The sequence below is a fragment of the Eurosta solidaginis genome, chromosome 4 (genome assembly GCF_040869045.1).
Source record: "Eurosta solidaginis isolate ZX-2024a chromosome 4, ASM4086904v1, whole genome shotgun sequence".
NCBI lineage: Eukaryota > Metazoa > Arthropoda > Insecta > Diptera > Tephritidae > Eurosta > Eurosta solidaginis.
In genome coordinates this window covers 164,413,305-164,440,492 of record NC_090322.1, presented here as the reverse complement: position 1 = coordinate 164,440,492, position 27,188 = coordinate 164,413,305, and the positions used below count along the sequence as shown (strand labels likewise).

Here is a 27,188-nt window from a genome sequence, read left to right as displayed (position 1 = left end):
GGACAAAACGCGTTTATTAATTTTTCTTTCCGCTTTTTTGGACGGGTTATTGCAGTCGACCTCGGTTTCAAACTGTTTTTCGCGCAGAACTTTTGAACGGGTAGAAAAACTTAACTCCCGTGTTTGTATTCTTAATACTGAAATAACTACGCGTCCTCAGATACCCCAATTGAAGACTTTTTTATAATTTTCTGAAGGACCCACATGGGTGCACTTAAAATTTCCTACTAAATTCGTTAAAAGAAATTTACCATCACAGCAACCCATATCTGATATTCCGATCCCTTTTTTGCTTCCCTGTGTCGCTTTCGACGAAGCAACCCCGGTAATTTTGACACTTCGTTCAGTGTCAAAACTCATGTTCCACGCAGGTTCCACTGGGTTCCACGCTAGTTTGACACTGACCAAAGTGTCAAACTGCCGTGTGTTAGAAAGGGAAAGAAATTGTTTCCCTCTCATACATATCATACTTGTAAACCTGTACAATGGTTTCGAACGTCCACATCTCTGTAGTTGCATTTATTGACGCCTATTTTTCTTTTGTTAAGTTGCTGCAAACTGATGTAAAAAGGGTAAGTTATTAATAATAACTGATTTAAATTATGATGTGACTTCTAGTGAATATTTTATACTAAATAAATTGGTGAACATCTTAAAGGAAAGTGCAGTATTGCCAATGCAAAGGTGTGAGGTAAATTTGTAGATCGTGAAGTAGTATCCGGGGTTTTTGGAATAATGTTTTTATGTGGAGAATACTTAATTTTTACATCGCCTTTGATTACCTTTGATAACAGCGTAATAGTTTTTATATTAACTGCATGCATATATAATAAAACCTCTGCAGATTGTTAAGGGGCCTTTAAAATAAATTTCTGGTCGAATTTTCTTAAAAATTTCTCGATTTCGGGGTGTGTGAGCTAATGTCACAAACCAGTCGTCTATAAATATCACCCCACCAACTAGAGCCGCGTAGTTTTTCCAAAATTTAATTCAACTGAAAAAACACCGGAGAACATCGATGTATCGATGTTTTTCCTCCGATGTTTCTTATCATCGATGTTTATTATGTCGATACATCGAAACATCGATGTATCGATGTTGCTCCTCAAAATTTGCATCCCTAGATCCACCTCATGCAATGGAGGTTTATTTTTTGTTAAAATTCTTTTGAGCAGTGTATATAGGGATGCAAATTTTGAGGAGCAACATCGATACATTCACCAACTCAGAAATTTTTATGTTATGGATATGGCGAGAAACCAAAAATCAAATGGATGGCTATGTTATGGTTCTGGCGTGAGCGTTATGGTAAGTCACCATTAATCGATTACATTGATTTCCATAAAGTAGGTTCGATCAGCTGTTTTATCTGGTTATGGTTTTATGGTTATTAGTCACCATTAATTGGTCCTTAATTCCGACCATGTCGGAACGATACAAGGTAGCAGCATGGGACAGCTGATTATAAACTTTTTTTATTTGATTTGATACATCAATTTCCGGTGCAGTACGATTTTGACATTTTTCCATCGAATTTACGAAAACAAAGTACGTTGAATTTTTATTTATGGTTGTAGGTATGTCACCATGCTGCCACCTTGTATCGTTCCGCCATGATTCGGACAATTGAGAGCATTGTGTGATATTGTAACGAATTTACTTGCAAATCCTCTTATTTGCCCTTCTGCTAAGTTCGAATCACTAAACTGTTGAATAAATAACTCCAATATTGAATAATGGCAAAATGGCCTTTATTAAAGTACTTCACAATAACACTTATACTTTGCAACTAGCTGGCTTAATAACCAAACTGTTAGCTTAAATGAAACTGACTTTCAAAATAATACTGTTATGGCTCGCTAGATAGCGTCTTAATCGAAACTGCTTGATAGCTCAAATCAAACTGAATTCCAGCGATTCTACATTTGCTGCCTTTTATACTCTCTGATTTCAACGTTCGCATCTGCTAGGCGCTTCCAGAATCTACTAGTTGCCATCAGCTCTCAAACTTCTCAGCTGTAACTACAATTGCACGATTTTATAGCTTCTCTCATTGCATACTTTCAGGAGTATCTCAGATATATGCATGTGTTTGTATGTATGTATGTATGTTCCTAGCACAACAATTTTGACAAATTATTTAACAGTGCTAGTCATGAATAGCATGAGCTATAAAAATTGAACATTTATAATAATAATTGTTTTTATTTTTATCGGCCTATTGATAAATCATTCAAGGTTCGAATCGAGCTCAAGGCCAGAACAATAATTTTTTTCTAATTATTGTTATTTTTTAATTTTTCTAAATTTGAAAAATTGTATTTTGTTTTTGGAATAGTAAGTAGAAAATTTTTCAGACAACCTGCCATAGCTGCGCAGATAGATCCATTTCGAAGGGTGCTAAGCCTTCATCATCAGTACGCTTTAGGCATGCTGCGCTAACCATTTAGCTATACAGCGGTGGTTTGTTTGACTGGCAAATTTGCTACTTCTATTCCTTTTTACCAACTATATTTATTCAGTGTTGCGCCATCTGGTGCAAATCACTGATAATGCTGGATTTTTGTTTATTGTCAATTACTTTGTTTGACTTTCCCAAGTGCTCATGGTTTATTAACAATTGTTTTTATTTTTATCGGCCTATTGATAAATCATTCAAGGTTCGAATCGAGCTCAAGGCCAGAACAATAATTTTTTTCTAATTATTGTTATTTTTTAATTTTTCTAAATTTGAAAAATTGTATTTTGTTTTTGGAATAGTAAGTAGAAAATTTTTCAGACAACCTGCCATAGCTGCGCAGATAGATCCATTTCGAAGGGTGCTAAGCCTTCATCATCAGTACGCTTTAGGCATGCTGCGCTAACCATTTAGCTATACAGCGGTGGTTTGTTTGACTGGCAAATTTGCTACTTCTATTCCTTTTTACCAACTATATTTATTCAGTGTTGCGCCATCTGGTGCAAATCACTGATAATGCTGGATTTTTGTTTATTGTCAATTACTTTGTTTGACATTCCCAAGTGCTCATGGTTTATTAACAATTGTTTTAATTTTTATCGGCCTATTGATAAATCATTCAAGGTTCGAATCGAGCTCAAGGCCAGAACAATAATTTTTTTCTAATTATTGTTATTTTTTAATTTTTCTAAATTTGAAAAATTGTATTTTGTTTTTGGAATAGTAAGTAGAAAATTTTTCAGACAACCTGCCATAGCTGCGCAGATAGATCCATTTCGAAGAACCCCTTCGAAGAACCCCTTCGAAATGGATCTATCTGCGCAGCTATGGCAGGTTGTCTGAAAAATTTTCTACTTACTATTCCCCCTTCGAAATGGATCTATCTGCGCAGCTATGGCAGGTTGTCTGAAAAATTTTCTACTTACTATTCCAAAAACAAAATACAATTTTTCAAATTTAGAAAAATTAAAAAATAACAATAATTAGAAAAAAATTATTGTTCTGGCCTTGAGCTCGATTCGAACCTTGAATGATTTATCAATAGGCCGATAAAAATAAAAACAATTGTTAATAAACCATGAGCACTTGGGAATGTCAAACAAAGTAATTGACAATAAACAAAAATCCAGCATTATCAGTGATTTGCACCAGATGGCGCAACACTGAATAAATATAGTTGGTAAAAAGGAATAGAAGTAGCAAATTTGCCAGTCAAACAAACCACCGCTGTATAGCTAAATGGTTAGCGCAGCATGCCTAAAGCGTACTGATGATGAAGGCTTAGCACCCTTCGAAATGGATCTATCTGCGCAGCTATGGCAGGTTGTCTGAAAAATTTTCTACTTACTATTCCAAAAACAAAATACAATTTTTCAAATTTAGAAAAATTAAAAAATAACAATAATTAGAAAAAAATTATTGTTCTGGCCATGAGCTCGATTCGAACCTTGAATGATTTATCAATAGGCCGATAAAAATAAAAACAATTGTTAATAAACCATGAGCACTTGGGAATGTCAAACAAAGTAATTGACAATAAACAAAAATCCAGCATTATCAGTGATTTGCACCAGATGGCGCAACACTGAATAAATATAGTTGGTAAAAAGGAATAGAAGTAGCAAATTTGCCAGTCAAACAAACCACCGCTGTATAGCTAAATGGTTAGCGCAGCATGCCTAAAGCGTACTGATGATGAAGGCTTAGCACCCTTCGAAATGGATCTATCTGCGCAGCTATGGCAGGTTGTCTGAAAAATTTTCTACTTACTATTCCAAAAACAAAATACAATTTTTCAAATTTAGAAAAATTAAAAAATAACAATAATTAGAAAAAAATTATTGTTCTGGCCTTGAGCTCGATTCGAACCTTGAATGATTTATCAATAGGCCGATAAAAATAAAAACAATTGTTAATAAACCATGAGCACTTGGGAATGTCAAACAAAGTAATTGACAATAAACAAAAATCCAGCATTATCAGTGATTTGCACCAGATGGCGCAACACTGAATAAATATAGTTGGCAAAAAGGAATAGAAGTAGCAAATTTGCCAGTCAAACAAACCACCGCTGTATAGCTAAAAGGTTAGCGCAGCATGCCTAAAGCGTACTGATGATGAAGGCTTAGCACCCTTCGAAATGGATCTATCTGCGCAGCTATGGCAGGTTGTCTGAAAAATTTTCTACTTACTATTCCAAAAACAAAATACAATTTTTCAAATTTAGAAAAATTAAAAAATAACAATAATTAGAAAAAAATTATTGTTCTGGCCTTGAGCTCGATTCGAACCTTGAATGATTTATAATAATAATAAATTAGATTAATCAAATTAAATTAAATATAGCGGATAATAGTGAAATATTTATGTATGTAAATGTAAATCTTAAAACTAAAGAAAAGTAATTAATAAATATTAAAAGACAGCAGTAGTGATGATAACCTTTGGCTGGTTATAGATCGAATAGTATTTAACAAATAAAGGAAGAAGACACAGAGAAAGGAAAAGGAATTAGAAATGAACATTTTAACAACAACAATTTGAGATCCAGTTTAAGAGTCGTTAAAAATGATGTTAGCTCTTTTTTGAATGCAGAGCATTACTTAAGAGTCGAAGACTTGTAGGTAGGGAGTTCCAAAGACGTATTGCAGTAACAAAGAATTGGCGCTCAGAGGTTAGCGTGTGGTATCTAATGTGCTTAAGAAGAAGCACCGATCTTGATGATTGCAGAAAAATAAGCTTACGATATAGATAGTCAGGTTCCTTCGTGTGTATCAATTTATGGAGGAAGGACAGTGTTTTGACTTTTAAAAGATTTTCGAAAGAAATTTTTAGCAACCTTTCAGCATGTTGTGATACGTGGTCAAGTCTTTTCAACCCATAAACATATCTAGCAATATTGTTGTAAACAACATTTAGTTTGTTCTTGCACAGATAGTCACAGTTTGAGTAAATCACACAACCATGGAGTAGCGTAGGTATTAAGTACGCTTTAGCCAGAAGTAGTCTTATGTGCAAAGGCGTGAAATACTGTGTTAACCATAGTGTACGAAGCATTCCATACACTTTTCCAACCGTTCTAAAAATATGGTCTTTTCATGTGTTATGGAAACGCATCTACGATGGAATCAGTAAGGAAGGCGGTCGGCATGATGTGTTGGTGCACAGTGGCTAGTCATTGTCGGCTGGGGCGGGTCCTTGCCAACCTTACTGTTCCTGCGCCACAAACAGAAAAATGTTCCTATCATGCCTATCAAAACGAGCAGCTGTCAAATTCAAAAAAACCTGGCAGAAGCGCAGAGACCGACTCAAAACGCTTATCAATACAAAATAAAACAACATCCGGCTGAACCGGATGTCACGGACAGACCGTTAACATTCCAAAATTTTAAATTCAAATTCAAAAAAAAACTGACGCAAAAAAATACTACCGAACCGGACATGGCCGGTCACTAACGCTGAAAATCAAATTCAAAAAAAACCGCTGAAAAACCAAACAATAACAAAAAAGCTGAAAAAATTAAAAATAAAAAGAAAAGGGCCGAATATACATAGGGGGCGCCGCGGGTGGTGTTGCGACGCCCGGTGCTTTATCCCACCCTCAAATAACCATGGCCACCGACGCACCTAATCTTTCGGTGGCCCCTTACCTGTCTTACCTTATGCCTTCTAAATAATTGGCGGCGCCAGCATTCCCATTTCAATTACAAATTTATTTATAATTCATCTTCATTACGGCTTATTACTTAGGATTATGATTTAATTTATATAAGTTTACAGCTAGGTACATTAAAGTGAGCGAAATGATGCCGTACAAAAAGGAGGTTCACTAGGAGTGATTAGTAAGAAAAAAAAGTATGTACATATATTCATTCCTTTTGATATAAACTTGATTTAGATCCAGGTCATATTTACTTTGGTACTGAATTCAAAAAAAAGTAGACCATCCCAATTGGAGGGTAGGCAGGGGTATACATGGAAGCTTCCTTATACCTGCTCACTTTGTTGTGGGCATATGTCGAATAGCATTGTTTTAAATGAATATGCTTAAATATACGTAAGGACAGACCTATTTGTTCTTACAAATCTCTCGTTTTAAACCACGAACTTTCTTCAAAATACCCTGAAACATATGCAGGTTAGAATTGACCAATAAACGTTTAGCGTTTGACGCAATACTTCAACGTCTGTACTTAAGATTTACATTTTTATTTAGGTGTACGGTGTAAATTAGGCTTTTATTTAAAATTTAAAATATATAAAAAATAAATAAATACTAGGCGCGCTATACCATCGGGGAAATACAGACCGACTTTCCTAAATTAATCATCTAAAACATGTTTACTTGCGAAGTTGAAAAATACAGAAAACTCCAATATACATATGTATGTATGAATACACTAATTTTCAATAAGAACAAATAAAAATAATCTGACACCTTTTAAATATTATATTTAACTTTTACATTTCAAGTATGTGTATATAACATACAAATTGGCATGTCTAGTCCTTTAAGGCTAAATATACATACATAGTCAAGGTATTTATCATCATGCATATGCATCTGATATCAAATCTTTAATTGTATTTATCTTGATTTTAAATTTAATAATCCGAAATTTCCAAATTGGGTATGCCTTCTTGGTTGTCTTTCGTTAATGCAAACCTTACCTAATCTTAGTCAGAAAATTCTATACGAAATTGGCATAGCCAGGACATATGCGAAATTTTATTTAGGGTTACCACAAAGCATAGCATTAGTTTTGCGTATTTAACGCAAAGGTACAATAGTGGTGGAATTCAAACGTAATACAACGGCTGGCATTCTCCAGCTGACTAAACTTAGGCAAGTATTTCATAAGGGGGGTTGCATACATATGTGCAACCTAAGTGGTCATATGCTTATATGTACATATACCCCTACTCACTACGCACCTTGGTACATTTTCTAGGTGGCTGCACTCAACGCGCACTCTAATTGGGTATATGTCTATATATGCATATAACTATACCCAATTTAGGTAGCTAATCATACGTGTAAATGGGTGGCGATTAGATGTAAATAGTGTTTGTGTCGTATATCATGTTTCGTGTGCCTACCCTTATGTACGTGTACCTAGGAGTGTATGTAAGCTCCACTCAAGGGGCTTTGGAACGGACTCACCCCTTTATGTGGTTATTGCGGTAGTTGTTCTGGTTGAGGTGGCCGGCTCTGGGTGTGCCCGGCTTATTTCGTTGGGCCTATAGGTAGCGGCCTTTGCTGCTGCGGTTGAACTTGCTGTTGTTGATGCTGCTGATACTGCCGATTCAATTCATTGCTGTTGTTGTTGAATTTTACCATTTGTTATTTGTGCCAATACGTTCATGTTGCCAAAGACCGTTTTACGTATTCAATACAAAATCGATTTTATAAAGTTGCAATTAATTTAAAAAAAATTCCCCGGTTTGTTGTTGTTGCCGTTTCAACGGGCACATGAGCATATAAAGAGTTTGCCACAGGTGGTTGTAATTCTACTGCATCCACATTCATGTACACATAACCGCTTGCAAATGTGTGAACAAATTTTTCAATTGTAGTGAGACTCCTCGCTGTTTTTAATGCGTTCAGCAAAATTCGTATATTTTATACTTAGTATGATATGATTGATTGAACATAAAATGGAAGTTCTGCTTTTTATAGTTGATAGTAAAGAAATGTATTATAAAACTATTGCCAAATGTTGTCCTTTTTGATCACTTTTATTTTCCTGCAGATTGATTGATAACGTTGCCGATATCTTTCTGTAACTTCGGTAATAATTTTTTTCTTTTTCTGCAAAGATATAGCAAATATCACTTTTCTGGTGTGTATCGGGCGGAAACTCATGCTAGCAGAGAAAAATTTTTCTTCCTCATGGCCGGTCTGTCTGTTCCCTTCCTTTCGATATTTTTCTTTCTATCGCCACTTTCACCACATCGCTAGGTGTGTTCGCGTGAACACGCTCCCAAGGGGATCATGGCCGTAGACCGCAGCAGCAGACCGTAACAAACCTGCTTCGCTTAGAAGGCCCGACGATGAAGCGAACAGGAACCCGGATCCTCTGTGGGAAGCTACTGCCAGGGATCTCCGACGACAAGCAACGTGGGGCACGACTCACCCCTGAGATAAGAGTCTCAAAGTCCTACTACGAAGCTAGCCGGGCAACATAGGTCTATCAAAAAAAAATTAAGTCAAGTTGGGAGTAATTTCTTTCCTAGTTATACGGGCTTTGCGGCAATTAGACATTTGTTATGGAGAACTCGTCAAAACTCCAAAAGATGATTCCTAGAGGTTATCGCTCCCATTGGAATGCAAGACAAAAAAAAGGTGTAGACATTTTGATCTGGAGAACTCGTCCAAACTCCGAAAGGCTAGTCCGACCTAAGCGTGGACTGCCAGGGTGTTCACGGTCCTCGGTGAGTACGCGTGTGAACAACCTATGAGGTCACTGCTCGGGGAGAATACTGGGCGAGATGTCCCCGACCGCCAAAACGCCCAGACAAAAAAGGTCCAATTGGTGGGTATAGAAAAAAAATCAAATTGTAAATTGGTAAAAGAAACGCCCTTGTTGGTTCATTGCGGACGAATATCCGAAGCATGGAAGCGACCTATCAATTTCCCGTTTAGGTCCTCGAGATCATACAATGCATTGCCTATTTTTCGAAGCACGCGACACTTCAGGTATTTGGGTAGGAATTTGGCGTTAATGCCTTGTTTAAAGTTACTTAAGGCAAAATTTCTTCGGAAAACTTCCTGACCTTCCTTATAGTTGACTTGTCTAGAGCGCTTGTTATAGGTGGTTACTCCCCTATCCTTGGCATGATCTAAATTTCTACGGATCTGCTCACGAATATTAGTCAACTTGTCAGCTCGGCTTACTACCGTAACCTGGTCTTCTCGAAGGCTGCCGAGTTTCCCTAAAATGTTGTACGTTGAGGCATGTTGGACCATGTTTTGGCCATATAATGCAAAGTACGGAGAACACTGAATCGCTGTATGAAAATCACTTCTCAAAACTGATAAAATTTCGGGTATATGCTTATCCCAATTAGTGTGGTCAGGTTTATCCTTCAGGAAAATCCTAATCTTAGAAACAATTTCTCTGTTGACGCGTTCGGATGCGTTCGCTTGGGGAGAATATAGCCCCGTCCTCACGTGCGTCACCCCGTAGTTTGCAAAAAATTGGTTCATTTCCTTCGAGATAAACTGTTTACCATTGTCACTGTGAATAAACTCAGGGACCCCTACAGCCGGAAAAATTTCTGAAGCGAAGTAATTTATAACGTTTACAGTGGTGGCTCTCTGCATGGGCTTTAGCCAAACGTATTTTGAAAAATGGTCTAGTACTATAAAAAGAAATTGATTTCGCCGCTTAGATCTCGGATACGGCCCTAGGAAGTCGCAATATAACCGCTGAAATGGCCTTTCGGATTCAAAGGTACTCCCTATAGGTGGTCTCGACTGCTGATTGGTGGGTTTTACCGTTTTGCAGGTGTCACAACGCTGGACGTAGTCCCTGACGTCCTTAGCCTGCTGCGGCCAGAAGTACTTCTGCCTAACACGTTCTAAGGTTTTCTGCCATCCGCCATGGTAACTCCGGTTAGCGTCATGTGCTAATCTCACTGCTTCCTTAGTCAACCCTTTTGGCAACCATAAACGCCACAGCGAGTCTTCTTCCCCTTCCATCCCCTTACGAAACTTAACTCTTTTGAAAATTACACCGTCTACCACTCGTAAATCCGGAAGTGATTCCTCGTTTTCGGTGACGGTCCGAATTAAGTCTAAATATTCGTTGCTGCAAAATTCGGGAGAGATTAAATCTATTTCTCCGGGCGTGGTAGTGAAAGTTAACTCGTCAACATCAAAACGCGACAGCGCGTCTGGTACTACATTCAGGGTGCCCTTACGATGTTCCATTCTAAAATCGTATCTTTGCAGTAAGAGTGACCATCTCGCCAACCTCCCGCTCAAGTCTTTTTGTGTCATCAACCACTTGAGACTGGAGTGGTCCGTAACAATCCGGAAAGGTACTCCTTCGACATAGGGGCGGAAACGCTTCACGCTAATTATGGCTGCTAGACATTCCAGCTCGGTTACCGTATAATTGCGTTGAGCATTATTCAGCTTTTTCGACACGAACGCGATTGGATGCTCAGCGCCGTCATCATCGACCTGGAACAACACTCCGCCAACACCTATTTTGGAAGCGTCGCATTGTATTACGAATTCTTTGGAAAAGTCAGGTTGGGCCAAGACAGGCGCCGAACTCAAGGCTACTTTTAGTTTTTCAAATGCCTCTATAGCTTCAGGGGTAAGCTTGAACGGGCCTGCTGACTTGCGGAGACAGTCGGTCAAGGGACCTGCCAAGTCAGCAAAATTGGTAATAAACGCTCGGTACCAATTCGCCATGCCCACAAACCTACGCACTTGCCGAGGGGATTTAGGGATCGGGAAGTTTTGTATTGCTTCTACTTTTCCCGGATCCACTTTCAGACACCCGCTGCCTATCAAGTAGCGTATTTCCTTCTGACAAAATTTACTTTTTTCCACATTTATTGTCAGACCTGCATCTCTCAAACAGTTCGCCACTTCCGCTAGCAATTTTAGATGATCCTCAAAATTAGTGCTACATACCATCAGATCGTCCAGGTAGACAAAGACGTTCTCTCGCAGACGCGAAGGGATCGCCTTGTCCATCAGCCTACTCATAGTCTGCGGTCCATTGCACAGACCAAATGGCATCACCTTGAAGTGGTACAGAGGCCTCCCCGGAACTGCGAATGCTGTTTTTTCCTTCGAGGACTCTGTCAATTTGATCTGGAAGAACGCGTCTTTCAGATCAATGCCACTAATAAAATGCGTATCTTTCAGTCTGCTCAATAAGCCGTTGATATGAGGCAGGGGGTACGAATCCTTCTTAGTCACCGCGTTGACCTTTCTCGAATCTATACACAGCCTGACTTTGCCTGGTTTCCGGACCAGTACTACAGGACTACACCACGGGGAGTTGGATTCTTCTATAACCCCTAACTGTAGTAACCTGTCTAGTTCTCTAAAAGCTTCGGCTTGCCTCGGCGGCGAAAGAGGAAAATGCTTGCTTTTTATAGGCACAGCATCACCGGTGTCGATGTGATGCTCCACTAATTTAGTTTGCCCTAGGCCTAACTTCTCGTACGAAGGAAACGTCTCGATGACTTTTCGCAATTCTGATTTCATTTCTGGTGACAATTCATGGAGGTTAAGTTCCTCTTCCTTTTCAAGCCTAGTCTCTAAGCACTCTACGCTCGGGAATATTTCGGGAGCTAACGCAAATGCTCTCCAAAAATCTACCCCGAAGTATGCTTCCTGGAGCAACGAGGGAACAAGGTAAAAACGAATAATCTTTGTGATATTTTTAAAAGTGACCGGTAGGGATACTGAGCCTAAAATTTTTTGCTTGTTGCCGCCCGCGGTATATACGAACGCATGTAGGGGCTGATATTCGAAGCCGTTATCCTCTAGGAATTCTACTCCATTTTTCCCTAAGATGGAGACGTTGGCTCCCGAGTCTAACAACCCTACAAGAAAACTATTTTTAATTCTAGCCTTTACTAAAGGCCTTTCGTCCTCTGTAAGCGTTAACGTGGTGGCTTGCAGCAGTCTACGCTCCTGTACTCTCCGGTGGTATCTCTTCCTACACTTCAAAATATTGTCCGATACCGGATATTGGTCAAAAATGGTATGTCTCATTTGTTCATACCTATCCTCCCTTTCTTTTAGGGTTGGGAAAAGTTGCGTTTGGCACGCGACATCCCTATGCTGGCGTCGCAGAATTTTGATTTGCTCGCCCATCGTGAAAGAGGACGTTCGACTCTCGGATTCAGAACTATTCGAATCGTCAGTACTATCGGGGAAGGTTATTATTACAGTCGAGGGTTCTTCTGCCAGGGTACTACTGCACCTCGGAAGCTCACCACCTCCATGCAGAGATTCGCCCTCTGGTTCAGCGCACGGGGCGACGCCTCGAGCACTGGCTGATGTGGGAGCTATGAAGCCGAACGAGGTTCCCCCATCTTCTCGCTCGGGTACTGGTTTCCCTGCCTGCGATGGTCCCTAGGGCATTTAGGAGTGAATACACCCTTATACCCACATTTAAAACAAAAAGGACTTTTTATGGGTTCCTCGCAATATATATAGGAGTGCCCCATTCCCTGGCAATTCCAGCACTGGATTCCTGAGTAGTCCGGTCTTCTGCTGCGTCTATATTCCAGCGCCTCTATCTGCGGATCTATCTCGCCGTTCTCGCCTTCCATCGTCATGTCCGGGGTTGTCACGCGTGCCTCGCTTACATGCCGTCCTGGGTAATTGGCTCCCAGCAGCTTGCTCTCTTTCAGCACTTGTTCACCTCGGCGTGCTACATCGCGCAGATCATGGAGGTTCCTTACGTCCGCATTAAAAAGCATTAGCTTAAGGCTACTGTTGACGTTCCTTTTTATTATGTCAATCAGTAGAAGCTCTGACATCGGCTCCCTTAAGCGCGCGTTCAAGGAGATTATGTCCGCGTGAAACACGTCATAACACTCACTTGCCTTTTGCTTGCGCATGGAGATCTCCATCATGATCTCGTGGTCCGTTTTCAAGGTGCCAAACTCTCTTTTTAAGGAGTAGCACAAAAAGGCATATGTCGCATTTGGGTTTTGTTTTGTGAACAGCCAGTACCATTCTTCGGCTCGTCCCGAAAGGAATAGGTGGAAACTGGCCATTATTTGTTCGTCAGGGCATTGTGTGCGCTCACACAAGGTGTTTAATTTGAAGAGGAAATCGCTTACACTCCCAGTGCCGTCGAATGCGATTTTCCACTCCTGCGGTTTTACTGTTATGCTGCTTGGAGTCGGGTACATTGGCGGTACTACCGATGGCAATGGGTTACGGTCCATCCTGCTTGCGTTCCTGTGTTGCTGGTGTGCTTGCTGCGTGGATTCGAGAGCGGCGTTGAGCTGGGCCATGTTGGCTCTAATTGAGCCCATCTCTCTCCGCATTTCCTCCTGCGAAGCCTGGAACAGTTGGTGTAGCACGTCCACCCACGAGCCTCCACGAGTGGCTTCGTCCTGCATTCCTAGGAGGTTCGCCTGATCGCTGGTAGCGTCCCCAAAATTTCCAACCTCTTGATTTGGTGGTAAGGCACCCGCTCCATCTGGTGCATAGTTCGACACATTGGTCATTATCCCCGAGATGTTGTGTGTGTTTAGCAGCGATGCATTTAAATTGCTGGTGCTTACAGGTATGTCCAGTTTGTCGCGGTCGTCGTGCGGGCCCGAGCCTATATGAGTCCCCGCGGGATTTCCGTAGGATCCTCCTACTGGGGTATGCACCACCAAAGGACGCCTTGCTTTCGAAAAAGCCCCCCTATTAGCACCGCCCCGGTTTTGGTTTCCCCGGAACCCTCCCGCACTCCCGAACGGAGTATTTCGCCCCGGTTGGCCGAACGATTGCTCGCGTGACATAATCAAAAATAATTATATAAAAAAAATGTAGCTCGTTACGTAGTAGTTAGAAAAAACTTTTGCCGCGTAGCGCAGTTAGGGGTCAACAAAAAAAAATCAGAATTCCCCCTTTTACCTTATATTTTAGGCGATGCCTTGAGAAAAAAAATGTGCATATAAAAATTACGCGAGGAGTTGAGAAAACTTGGTAGCAATTGTAATGGGAACGCTGACATCCCATTCCCAGAAGGCACCTGGGCTACAGGTCGAGAAAAAAAAAATTTACTACAAACACATTCATACTTGGCCCTAGTGCTCCCAACCGCAGTGCGAGGGGGTCTTAAGGCCCCCCTCCGAGACTGGTTTGAGGCCACTAGGGTCACTCCAGGCACACACGGGTTGGTCTCAACACGCCCAGCCGCAACGCAGGGGCAGTCTCCAGGGGCTTGCCCCTGGGACTGGTTGGGGGTGTTGAGGCCTCCCGTTCATTTTTACTGGACACCCCTCCTGCCTCCGCCGCAATGGGAGGAGCGGTTTCGGAACCGCTCCCCCAGTCTGGCGGGACAGGAAGGAGTGCCACTCTGAATCCCAGCTCAACCCTCCACAGTCCAGGTGGTATTCCAAGCTACCACCTGGGACGTGGGATGAGCTGGGGTCCTCACTACACGCACACACACATTCACCCTGGACAACACAAATTCGGCTAAAGGAACCTAAAAGAACTACTTTACAAAAAAACCCAAGTTAGCGGACATATTGTTACCAGGGCCGACTAACGGACAACATTCCGGCGACTAAAATTCCCAATTACAAAAAAAATCAAGTGCGTGCAGCACTGCCTCATCGGGTGAAAACAAAAACCGGATAACTTGACGTTCAGTCACGTGGAACCGTTGGCCACTGCCCCCGATGACCAGCCCGGACAACCTGATCCGTCCAACCATCCCACCGCAACGGAGGTGGCAGCTACTGTGGCTGCTCACTCGGACTGGTGGGATGGTCAACTTCACGGGTTGACCCGACTGACCCTCGCGGCCAGCGCCTCAGGCCCCACGTTGGGCGCCATCTGTTATGGAAACGCATCTACGATGGAATCAGTAAGGAAGGCGGTCGGCATGATGTGTTGGTGCACAGTGGCTAGTCATTGTCGGCTGGGGCGGGTCCTTGCCAACCTTACTGTTCCTGCGCCATAAACAGAAAAATGTTCCTATCATGCCTATCAAAACGAGCAGCTGTCAAATTCAAAAAAACCTGGCAGAAGCGCAGAGACCGACTCAAAACGCTTATCAATACAAAATAAAACAACATCCGGCTGAACCGGATGTCACGGACAGACCGTTAACATTCCAAAATTTTAAATTCAAATTCAAAAAAAAACTGACGCAAAAAAATACTACCGAACCGGACATGGCCGGTCACTAACGCTGAAAATCAAATTCAAAAAAAACCGCTGAAAAACCAAACAATAACAAAAAAGCTGAAAAAATTAAAAATAAAAAGAAAAGGGCCGAATATACATAGGGGGCGCCGCGGGTGGTGTTGCGACGCCCGGTGCTTTATCCCACCCTCAAATAACCATGGCCACCGACGCACCTAATCTTTCGGTGGCCCCTTACCTGTCTTACCTTATGCCTTCTAAATAATTGGCGGCGCCAGCATTCCCATTTCAATTACAAATTTATTTATAATTCATCTTCATTACGGCTTATTACTTAGGATTATGATTTAATTTATATAAGTTTACAGCTAGGTACATTAAAGTGAGCGAAATGATGCCGTACAAAAAGGAGGTTCACTAGGAGTGATTAGTAAGAAAAAAAAGTATGTACATATATTCATTCCTTTTGATATAAACTTGATTTAGATCCAGGTCATATTTACTTTGGTACTGAATTCAAAAAAAAGTAGACCATCCCAATTGGAGGGTAGGCAGGGGTATACATGGAAGCTTCCTTATACCTGCTCACTTTGTTGTGGGCATATGTCGAATAGCATTGTTTTAAATGAATATGCTTAAATATACGTAAGGACAGACCTATTTGTTCTTACAAATCTCTCGTTTTAAACCACGAACTTTCTTCAAAATACCCTGAAACATATGCAGGTTAGAATTGACTAATAAACGTTTAGCGTTTGACGCAATACTTCAACGTCTGTACTTAAGATTTACATTTTTATTTAGGTGTACGGTGTAAATTAGGCTTTTATTTAAAATTTAAAATATATAAAAAATAAATAAATACTAGGCGCGCTATACCATCGGGGAAATACAGACCGACTTTCCTAAATTAATCATCTAAAACATGTTTACTTGCGAAGTTGAAAAATACAGAAAACTCCAATATACATATGTATGTATGAATACACTAATTTTCAATAAGAACAAATAAAAATAATCTGACACCTTTTAAATATTATATTTAACTTTTACATTTCAAGTATGTGTATATAACATACAAATTGGCATGTCTAGTCCTTTAAGGCTAAATATACATACATAGTCAAGGTATTTATCATCATGCATATGCATCTGATATCAAATCTTTAATTGTATTTATCTTGATTTTAAATTTAATAATCCGAAATTTCCAAATTGGGTATGCCTTCTTGGTTGTCTTTCGTTAATGCAAACCTTACCTAATCTTAGTCAGAAAATTCTATACGAAATTGGCATAGCCAGGACATATGCGAAATTTTATTTAGGGTTACCACAAAGCATAGCATTAGTTTTGCGTATTTAACGCAAAGGTACAATAGTGGTGGAATTCAAACGTAATACAACGGCTGGCATTCTCCAGCTGACTAAACTTAGGCAAGTATTTCATAAGGGGGGTTGCATACATATGTGCAACCTAAGTGGTCATATGCTTATATGTACATATACCCCTACTCACTACGCACCTTGGTACATTTTCTAGGTGGCTGCACTCAACGCGCACTCTAATTGGGTATATGTCTATATATGCATATAACTATACCCAATTTAGGTAGCTAATCATACGTGTAAATGGGTGGCGATTAGATGTAAATAGTGTTTGTGTCGTATATCATGTTTCGTGTGCCTACCCTTATGTACGTGTACCTAGGAGTGTATGTAAGCTCCACTCAAGGGGCTTTGGAACGGACTCACCCCTTTATGTGGTTATTGCGGTAGTTGTTCTGGTTGAGGTGGCCGGCTCTGGGTGTGCCCGGCTTATTTCGTTGGGCCTATAGGTAGCGGCCTTTGCTGCTGCGGTTGAACTTGCTGTTGTTGATGCTGCTGATACTGCCGATTCAATTCATTGCTGTTGTTGTTGAATTTTACCATTTGTTATTTGTGCCAATACGTTCATGTTGCCAAAGACCGTTTTACGTATTCAATACAAAATCGATTTTATAAAGTTGCAATTAATTTAAAAAAAATTCCCCGGTTTGTTGTTGTTGCCGTTTCAACGGGCACATGAGCATATAAAGAGTTTGCCACAGGTGGTTGTAATTCTACTGCATCCACATTCATGTACACATAACCGCTTGCAAATGTGTGAACAAATTTTTCAATTGTAGTGAGACTCCTCGCTGTTTTTAATGCGTTCAGCAAAATTCGTATATTTTATACTTAGTAAGATATGATTGATTGAACATAAAATGGAAGTTCTGCTTTTTATAGTTGATAGTAAAGAAATGTATTATAAAACTATTGCCAAATGTTGTCCTTTTTGATCACTTTTATTTTCCTGCAGATTGATTGATAACGTTGCCGATATCTTTCTGTAACTTCGGTAATAATTTTTTTCTTTTTCTGCAAAGATATAGCAAATATCACTTTTCTGGTGTGTATCGGGCGGAAACTCATGCTAGCAGAGAAAAATTTTTCTTCCTCATGGCCGGTCTGTCTGTTCCCTTCCTTTCGATATTTTTCTTTCTATCGCCACTTTCACCACATCGCTAGGTGTGTTCGCGTGAACACGCTCCCAAGGGGATCATGGCCGTAGACCGCAGCAGCAGACCGTAACACATGTCAATGTTTTGTTAAAAATTACACCAAAGTTTTTCGCCCTATCTACGTATTCTATAACGGAATTGTCGAACACTACATTCTCTAAATCATTAGTGGGAAAAGACCGTCTATGAATAACAATACGTTTTGACTTATTCGGGTTAATACATAAGCCATTCATATTACCTCATGAAAATATTTGATTCAAATCGTGGTTTAAGTTACTTATGCACAAGCTAATTTGATCACGAGGACAACACGTAAACAACTGCACATCATCAGCGTAGATATGAACATTACAATACTTAAGGACATCGGGTAAGTCATTGATATACAGAACAAATAACAGAGGACCCAGGATAGAGCCTTGAGGGACGCCTCTTAAGACATGAAGGAAGTCAGACTTTTCACCATCTATACATACTGCTTGAGTCCTATCGCCAAGATATGATCTTATGATGACCAGAGAAGTTAAATAAGTTTACCAGCTTCCTACAGAGCAGAGTGTGGTCTACAGAATCAAAAGCTTTAGAGTGGTCAAGAAGTGTTAAGAAGGCAATGTTTGTGCATTATTCTCTGCTGCTCGTATACGTACATGGTACATATGTGTAGACGCAATTATTGTTTCGTTTATGTAGATACATAATGATTGATCTATGGATGTGCATGATATCACTGTTTAGCATCGGCTTAGAGATAGCAGCACCCCTTAGTTTTGCTAATATTCGTAACAATATCTTATATGTCAACTGCCTGAGAGGATGTTCAATATGGCTACTTTTTAGCGTATTGATAGCGTGTTCAATATGGCGGCGCATAGGGCCGGCTATCTTCATCGGGTGATGGAATGAGATACAGAATGAGACAGCGATAGCCAATTACAAATCAGGAGATCCAATCACTTTGGAATTTTGACGTCTATGCAGAAGATATCACACTTACGGCTGAATTCTGTAAGTCAGAATCATCTCAAGTCTCTAAATTTGAGATTTTCCTTTAGAGACAATTTTTGTGACTTGAGATGATTTCGGTATTCAGTACTCCATAAATAGTATAAGGAATACTCCTTTAGGAGTATAGGAGTGTTCCAAAACTAAGCTGTATTCATACAAAAAATGTGCTCCAATTAACATTGCGATGTCCTAGGAGAGGAGTAGGTGATCCCACTCTCGCTTTGTTTGTGAGCATTCCATAGAGTACATACGTGAGAGTACTTTCCAAAGTACTTTCACTGTTTGTAGTTTGTTCTTGCGCAGATAGTCACAGTTTGAGTAAATCACACAACCATGGAGTAGCGTAGGTAATAAGACTACTTTAGCCAAAAGTAGTCTTATGTGCAAAGGCGTGAAATACTGTGTTAACCATAGTGTACGAAGCATTCCATACACTTTTCCAACCGTTCTAAAAATATGGTTTTCATGTCAATGTTTTGTTAAAAATTACACCTAAGTTTTTCGCCGTATCTACGTATTCTATAACGGAATTGTCGAACACTACATTCTCTAAATCATTAGTGGGAAAAGACCGTCTATGAATAACAATACGTTTTGACTTATTCGGGTTTATACATAAGCCATTCATATTACCTCATGAAAATATTTGATTCAAATCGTGGTTTAAGTTACTTATGCACAAGCTAATTTGATCACGAGGACAACACGTAAACAACTGCACATCATCAGCGTAGATATTAACATTACAATACTTAAGGACATCGGGTAAGTCATTGATATACAGAACAAATAACAGAGGACCCAGGATAGAGCCTTGAGGGACGCCTCTTAAGACATGAAGGAAGTCAGACTTTTCACCATCTATACATACTGCTTGAGTCCTATCGCCAAGATATGATCTTATGATGACCAGAGAAGTTAAATAAGTTTACCAGCTTCCTACAGAGCAGAGTGTGGTCTACAGAATCAAAAGCTTTAGAGTGGTCAAGAAGCGTTAAGAAGGCAATGTTTGTGCATTATTCTCTGCTGCTCGTATACGTACATGGTACATATGTGTAGACGCAATTATTGTTTCGTTTATGTAGATACATAATGATTGATCTATGGATGTGCATGATATCACTGTTTAGCATCGGCTTAGAGATAGCAGCACCCCTTAGTTTTGCTAATATTCGTAACAATATCTTATATGTCAACTGCCTGAGAGGATGTTCAATATGGCTACTTTTTAGCGTATTGATAGCGTGTTCAATATGGCGGCGCATAGGGCCGGCTATCTTCATCGGGTGATAGAATGAGATACAGAATGAGACAGCGATAGCCAATTACAAATCAGGAGATCCAATCACTTTGGAATTTTGACGTCTATGCAGAAGATATCACACTTACGGCTGAATTCTGTAAGTCAGTCTCATCTCAAGTCTCTAAATTTGAGATTTTCCTTTAGAGACAATTTTTGTGACTTGAGATGATTTCGGTATTCAGTACTCCATAAATAGTATAAGGAATACTCCTTTAGGAGTATAGGAGTGTTCCAAAACTAAGCTGTATTCATACAAAAAATGTGCTCCAATTAACATTGCGATGTCCTAGAAGAGGAGTAGGTGATCCCACTCTCGCTTTGTTTGTGAGTATTCCATAGAGTACATACGTGAGAGTACTTTCCAAAGTACTTTCACTGTAGTACTCCATGGACCACCCACACAGGATCATATGCCAAAGTACTAAAGAAGAATTGTGTCGGAAAGAATTATCGGAGTGAAGTTAATTTAAAATGAAAGTAAATAAAGGACAATACAACTTTTATATTTTATACTACGAATATTCTTATGTTATTTAGCATTTGCGCGAATAAAGAAACTAATATTTCTCTTTACTATAGTATGTATACATAAAAGCAGTGAGCGGTTGCATTTTATCTGAGTTGCCATAGTAAAATTTTATTATCAGTTATTTGTATGCAATATTTTACTCTTGGCAACTCTGTTCGATCGTCATCGTGTCGTGATCACGAGCAATGATCGGTTGATGGTGGCCCGCAAACGCATTGCAAAGGAGTATTGTTAGAGTACTCCAACATGAAGAAAATGGCATAGCACAGGTCTACAAGGAGGATATGTAGCGGCGCGCACATACACAGCCACGCTCACCTGATAAAATGCTTGTTCTTGTTCGTGTTTTGTGTGGATGCTATTTGGCACTGTTGTACTTCTTAGGTCCAGAAAAAGTGTAATAGGTGCTAACGAAAACTGCGTAAAAATTTAATTGTAAAATCACAGAGAAATATCTTTATTTACTTTCAAAAGAGCACTTATTTATATCTCTCTTTAAAATCCATATTGTTGGACAATTTTAGTTAACAAATTGTGATACTTTATTACCGGGGACGATTGCTAAAACCTGACCAAAACGGTCGGGGGAGGTATCAATAGACGTGTTTTTGCCTCGCTTCCAATAATTCGAATACTTTTTCGCCTTTGGACTATTGATAACAGGCCAAAACGAGTGTTTTCATTTCACTTTCCACATTTTTGGACGGGTTATTGCAGTCGATCTCGGTTTCAAACTGTTTTTTCCAGACAACTTTTTAACGGGTAGAAAAACAAAGCACCCGTGTTTGTATTCTTAATACTGGAATAACTACGAGTCCTCAGATACTCAATTCAAGACTTTTGTATAATTTTCTGTAGGACCCTTATAGGTGCACTACATTTTCATACTAAATTAGTTAAAAAAATTTACCATCACAGCAACCCACATCTGATATTCCGCTCCTTTTTTTGTTTCCCTGAGTCGCTTCCAACGACAGCAACCCCGGTAATTTTGACACTTCGTTCAATGTCAAACGCGTGTTTCACGCAGGTTCCACTGAGTTCCACGATAGTTTGATACTGACCGAAGTGTCAAACTGCAATGTGTTAGAAAGAGAAAGGAATTGCTTCCTTCTCATACATATCATACTTGTAAACCTGTACTATGACACATTCAGCGACACAACATAACGGGCATGGTTCAATTATGTACAGGTTGGCTCATCTCATCAGCTGATTTTATTTATGTCATTGCATGGTCGAAGGGATTGTCGAAAGGAGATGGCAAACTCAAAATGAAACCAACATATTGGCAACATTTTACTTACACATACAAAAACTGCTAAGTTTTATGTTTCCATTCCATATCATTCGCACCAACACCAATACACAGATTTTGACAATTTGAACAGACATATTTTGTTGCTTTACATATGAGCCAACCTGTATATAGTTGAACCATGATTACGGGGCAAAATATTCTTTGCATGTATTTTTTTGCATAGTGTACAAGTACAAGTGTGTTGACTTATCTGTCAAGCATTCTGACAGGCACTCGCTGGATTCGGAATGACAGCGAATTCAAAATGGATACCATTACCGAATGCTCCGAATGATTGAAAAATTGAAAAAGTCCATACGATTGGTAGTCAAAAATGTTGTCGTTGAGACTAAAAATGCGACTCTAGACCTGAGATTTCCATCAGGTGAGCGAGGCTGTTTGTAGTTTTGACGTTTATCGCTTAGTGAACACACTTGGTATAGGTACACTATGTTTTTTTGGACCAACTCATATCTAGCATCAGCAGCGCTACGCCTCACGGCCAAAACCGACAATGTTGATCAAACAGCCGAATATACATCTAGAGCCGCGTCGCTTGGGTGCATGCATTATTAAATTAAGTTACAGTTTTCGGATTTCAATGGATCACATTAGTCATCATCCAGTGAGTTTTCCAGATCCGTACCACGTTCAATTCTCACGGGAACGCTCGTGATCATTGGGAGACTTGAGAAGCAGAGGTCGTGTAATTTGTTTACACATGAGTTGTAATAGGCATATGTCTCCGTTGTGTTTCTTTTAACGTAACGTAAATGTCATTCAACGCATGGTTTAATTATTAAAAGTGCCTGCACACTAAGCGACGCAACACATAGCGACAAAATATTGTTTGCATGTATTCTTATGGAACCATGCACACATAGCGACAGTCGGACGACACGACACAACCAATTAGGCAAAAATGCCGCGAATATTTTGTGGAACGTGTCGCTACGTGTCGCGTCGCTTAGTGTGCCCGCACGTTTGGGCAAAAATGCCACGAATATTTTGTGGAACATGTCGCTACGTGTCGCGACGCTTAGTGTGCACGCGCTTTTAGGCAAAATGCCGGGAATATTTTGTGGAACGTGTCGCTAGCTAGCTCAGGGCGAGAGGTCGGGGCCCTTAACCCTTGTCCACCTTGATGCGGGGCGGATGTCACAATCATCATCATACTTACGTCCGTGCACAATCCTCGCAAGAGGACGAACGAATTTCCTGCAAATCCTTTTATTTGCAACCCACTGCTAAGTTCGTATCGCTAAATTGTTGAATAAATAACTCCAATATTGACCAATTGAAAAATGGCCTTTATTCCAGTACTTCACAATAACACTTATACTTTGCAACGAATAGCTAGCTTAATAACCAAACTGATTGATAGCTCAAATGAAACTCTACTATTCAAAATAATACTGCTATAGCTCGCTATATAGCGCTTAATCGAAACTCCTTGAAAGTTCAAATCAAACTGAATTACTTCTTACTCGCCTGCCCCGCTTTTATAGTTTACGCCGCATACTTCTAGGCTCTTCGATTTCCAGAACTTACTAGTTAGTTTCGGCTACAAAATCGCCAGCCACAACTACGTGCACAAATTATTGCTCTCTCTTGTGACAACTCAGATAAGATATATGCATGTGTTTGTGCATTTCCGCTCCGCTGCTCGTATACGTATATATGTGTAGACGCAATTATTTATTCGTCTATGTAGATACATAATGATTGAATTATTGATATGAATGTTTGTAGTTTACAGTCTCTCGCGCATACATAGGCGTATAAGTAAATGCATCTGTGTGTGACATCTTTCGGCTGCCTTATATACGTGTATACATGATTTGATTATTGACGTAAATACTGCTTATCGTGGCCTTAGCATCGCCTTAGTGATGCTATAACTTAGCGATGCTAATATCCGTGACAATATGTATATGGTATTTAAAAAAACTTCTTCTGTCTGGGCGCTATAATAAATATAGCAGCCCATCTCTGTGTTTTGTGTGGGCGCCATAATTATTGTAACGTTCACCTAGCGTGGATCCGCCCCTTTGCGCAATCAAGGCGGATTGCCCCCAGCTAGCTCAGTGTGAGGGGTCGGGGCTCTTAACCCTTGTCCACCTTGATGCGGGGCGGATGATACAATCATCTCTATTTTCTGATTTCAATGCGTACCCCTCGCAGAAAGCCCTCCCTACCTTGGACCGCTCGATTTGTTTCACGGCAGCGAGTCCCCTTTTACTTCTGCTCCAAATGACCCCACTCACTTACCCTCACGTCATCCTTCCCCACCCCTACCGATTGATTTTAGCCGACCATTTCAATCTCTTTTCCAATTTCAATCTAACATATTATTTATTTGAAATATCTTAATTCTATACAAAGAAATCGATAAAAAAACGTGTCTTATGGCTATTGAGCCAATACCAATGCTTATAAAAAATAATGATTTAGATCAGGACAAAAGAAACTTATATCACACTTGAATCAATATATGTATATATATATATGTGTGACTATCCACAGGTACCACATAAAAAAAATGTATAATTATTCACAGGCTTAACAAAAACCACAAAAAAAGACACATGGAACCATTTAAACCGTTTTCCAAAAAAATATATTGCCGAACGGTATATGTATACATACATATATATATATGGCCAGAATCGCGAAAAGTGAAACCGGAGATTTTTTTTTTATTTTACAAATACTGTATGAAATGTTTCTTGATGCGAAAGATTATTTCGTAAAATATCTAGTAACACTATATTTCAAGAAATTTAAAGTGTCTGTATATGACATTTCTCACCCTTTTAAAATTAATCTCCGAATTGAAAAAATGGAAAAAATTTCACCATCGAAAAAAAAGGTAAATAAAATTATTTTGACCTATTTTTTTCCAGTATTTTCAAGTTTTAAGGGAAGAAAAAAGTATATTTGGATACTTATTACACTAGATGAGTATCCATATACCTCCGGCATGCATTTTTGTTTAAAATGTTTAGGTCGCAAATTATATGTAACGTCGCAGTGCAAAAAACTATTTTTTTTTTTTTGTGGCGAAATTGACCGCTGTTTTTAAAATTCACTGGTATATGTTCTTAGTATAATCCGCGATTTTCGGTCTCATAAGAAATCACATTAAAAAAATTAGATAGCATCGAATAAAACGAGCCAATCATGTGTAACGTGGCAGTGATTTTTTTAATAATTTAACTATGTATATTCTAACATACTAATTATAAAACCGCAGGTTGTCGTAAGTAAAACTCAGCAAAATAAAAATTAAATAGCTAAGCTTAAATAAAAGCACCGGAAAATTTTAGGAGTATAAAAAGAAAAGAGCTGCAAGTACGAAACTTTACCGGCAAAAAAAGAAAAATAAGAAAATGAAATGCCGCAAACAACAATTAGTAGTGTTCACGAAAAAAGACGTGAGCACATTCGGCAGAGGGTACAGAAGTTTCGTGAAAAAAAGCGTACTGGGGAAAACGGAGCAGATCAGTTTTGAGTGACACTCAATTAACAGGGTATAACTGTTCACAAACATTCGGGAAGGCGGTGAGGAAAGCAGAACGCGTATTACCCCAATCACCAACTAAGCAGAAAGCTGTCCTGAGCAAAATTTTTAGTAACGTGCGTGAAGCCAACAAAATGGACATGGAACTAGTATTCTACCACCACCGCCCCAAAAAAGATCCACCAAAATATCTTAATGCTCAAAAAAACTATCATAGCTTTCTATGAGCGTGATGATATTTCGTGAGTATCACCCAGAATTCGAGATGTGAAGGAATATCTGTCCGAAAGTGGCGAGAAAATCTTGTTGCGCACTGGGCATATGGTACTAAACTGCAGAGAAGCATGTGCACTATTTAGTGAAGAACAAGGCAACTCGGGGAAAGGTAAGTACTGTGATTTTTATTTACTGTTTAAGACCACTCCACTTTGTTAAGGAAAAACTAGGTTTAAAATTTCTTTCCCCTTCCATATAGATACGTGTGGAATTACTTTTATCCTAAGGCATCGACCGGATCATGTCAAGCTTATAAAATAATTGCCACACAACATGTGCTTATGCTCATTCTATGCTAATTTCATAGATGCCGTCTCTGCTTTACATAAATTTGTTGCCCACGTATCAGATTATGAAAATGGTTTTGTATTGCAGTTCTTGTGTGATATACCTTCAATGGACTGCTGGTATGGAGAGTGCATTAAATGTACTGGTATAACAATACCGAAATTGACTGCCCTTGTGGGTGAAGCTGATCTCGATATGCAAGTATCATGGATGAAATGGACGAAAAATGATGGTGTCAATCGGACTGAAAGACGACAGAAAAGTGGAAAGCTAACTGATCTTGTTGCATATATATCTGGCTTGTCGGCGCAATTTTTAGTACATAGTTTTAACAAATGCAAGCAGTCCGAAGTACTTAATGTTCATGATCGCCCAAGAGCTCTTAGTGTGGATTATGCCGTAGAATGTCTGTTGTAAGTGGATTTTGCGGAGAATTTCTTTAGCGAAAATCAAAATGAAGTCCAAAGTGCACACTGGAATCAGCGACAGCTTTCAATTTTAGCAGTGACTTATATTATAACGAAACCTTCACTGCCAAGGTGCTGGTATCAAACAATTTGTCATATCCAAAAGACATTATTGTTCCATACTTGTATATATTGTTTAAAAATTTGTCAAGTATAGCTAGAATTTTAAAAATATGTAGTGACGGACCATCCTCACAATTCAAAAACAAATATATTGCAGCTTTAATTGGTCACTTTAAAGAAATATTTGGAATGAAAATTGTTTGGAATTACTTTGCAACATCACATGGCAAAAGTTGTGTAGACGGGATTGGTGCAACCATTAAAACAATCATTCGAAAACATGTAAGATCGCGTGATATAGTCGTTAGCAATGCACTTTGTACAGACAGTCCACGTGACTCCATCAAAAATTACGATTGAAGAAGTAACAAGCAATAAAATTTAAATGATTAACGCTGAATTGCAAGTTGTATAGCTGTTTTCAAGAGCAAAACCCATACAAAATATTTCTAGCGCCCATCAAATACAAGTTCGCGATAATAAAATAGCTACTTTTAATACATCCAGACAAGGATATAACTAATATACCTGTATAAATGTTTCTTTAAAATAAGATTTATTGTGTATAGGT

At 39.4% G+C, this 27,188-nt stretch overlaps 1 protein-coding gene across 1 annotated transcript in view; it reads right to left on the bottom strand.

The window, feature by feature from the left end:
* mal (maroon-like) overlaps positions 1-27,188 on the bottom strand; it is a 51,920-nt gene that overhangs the window by 6,338 nt on the left and 18,394 nt on the right. The window lies entirely within an intron of this gene.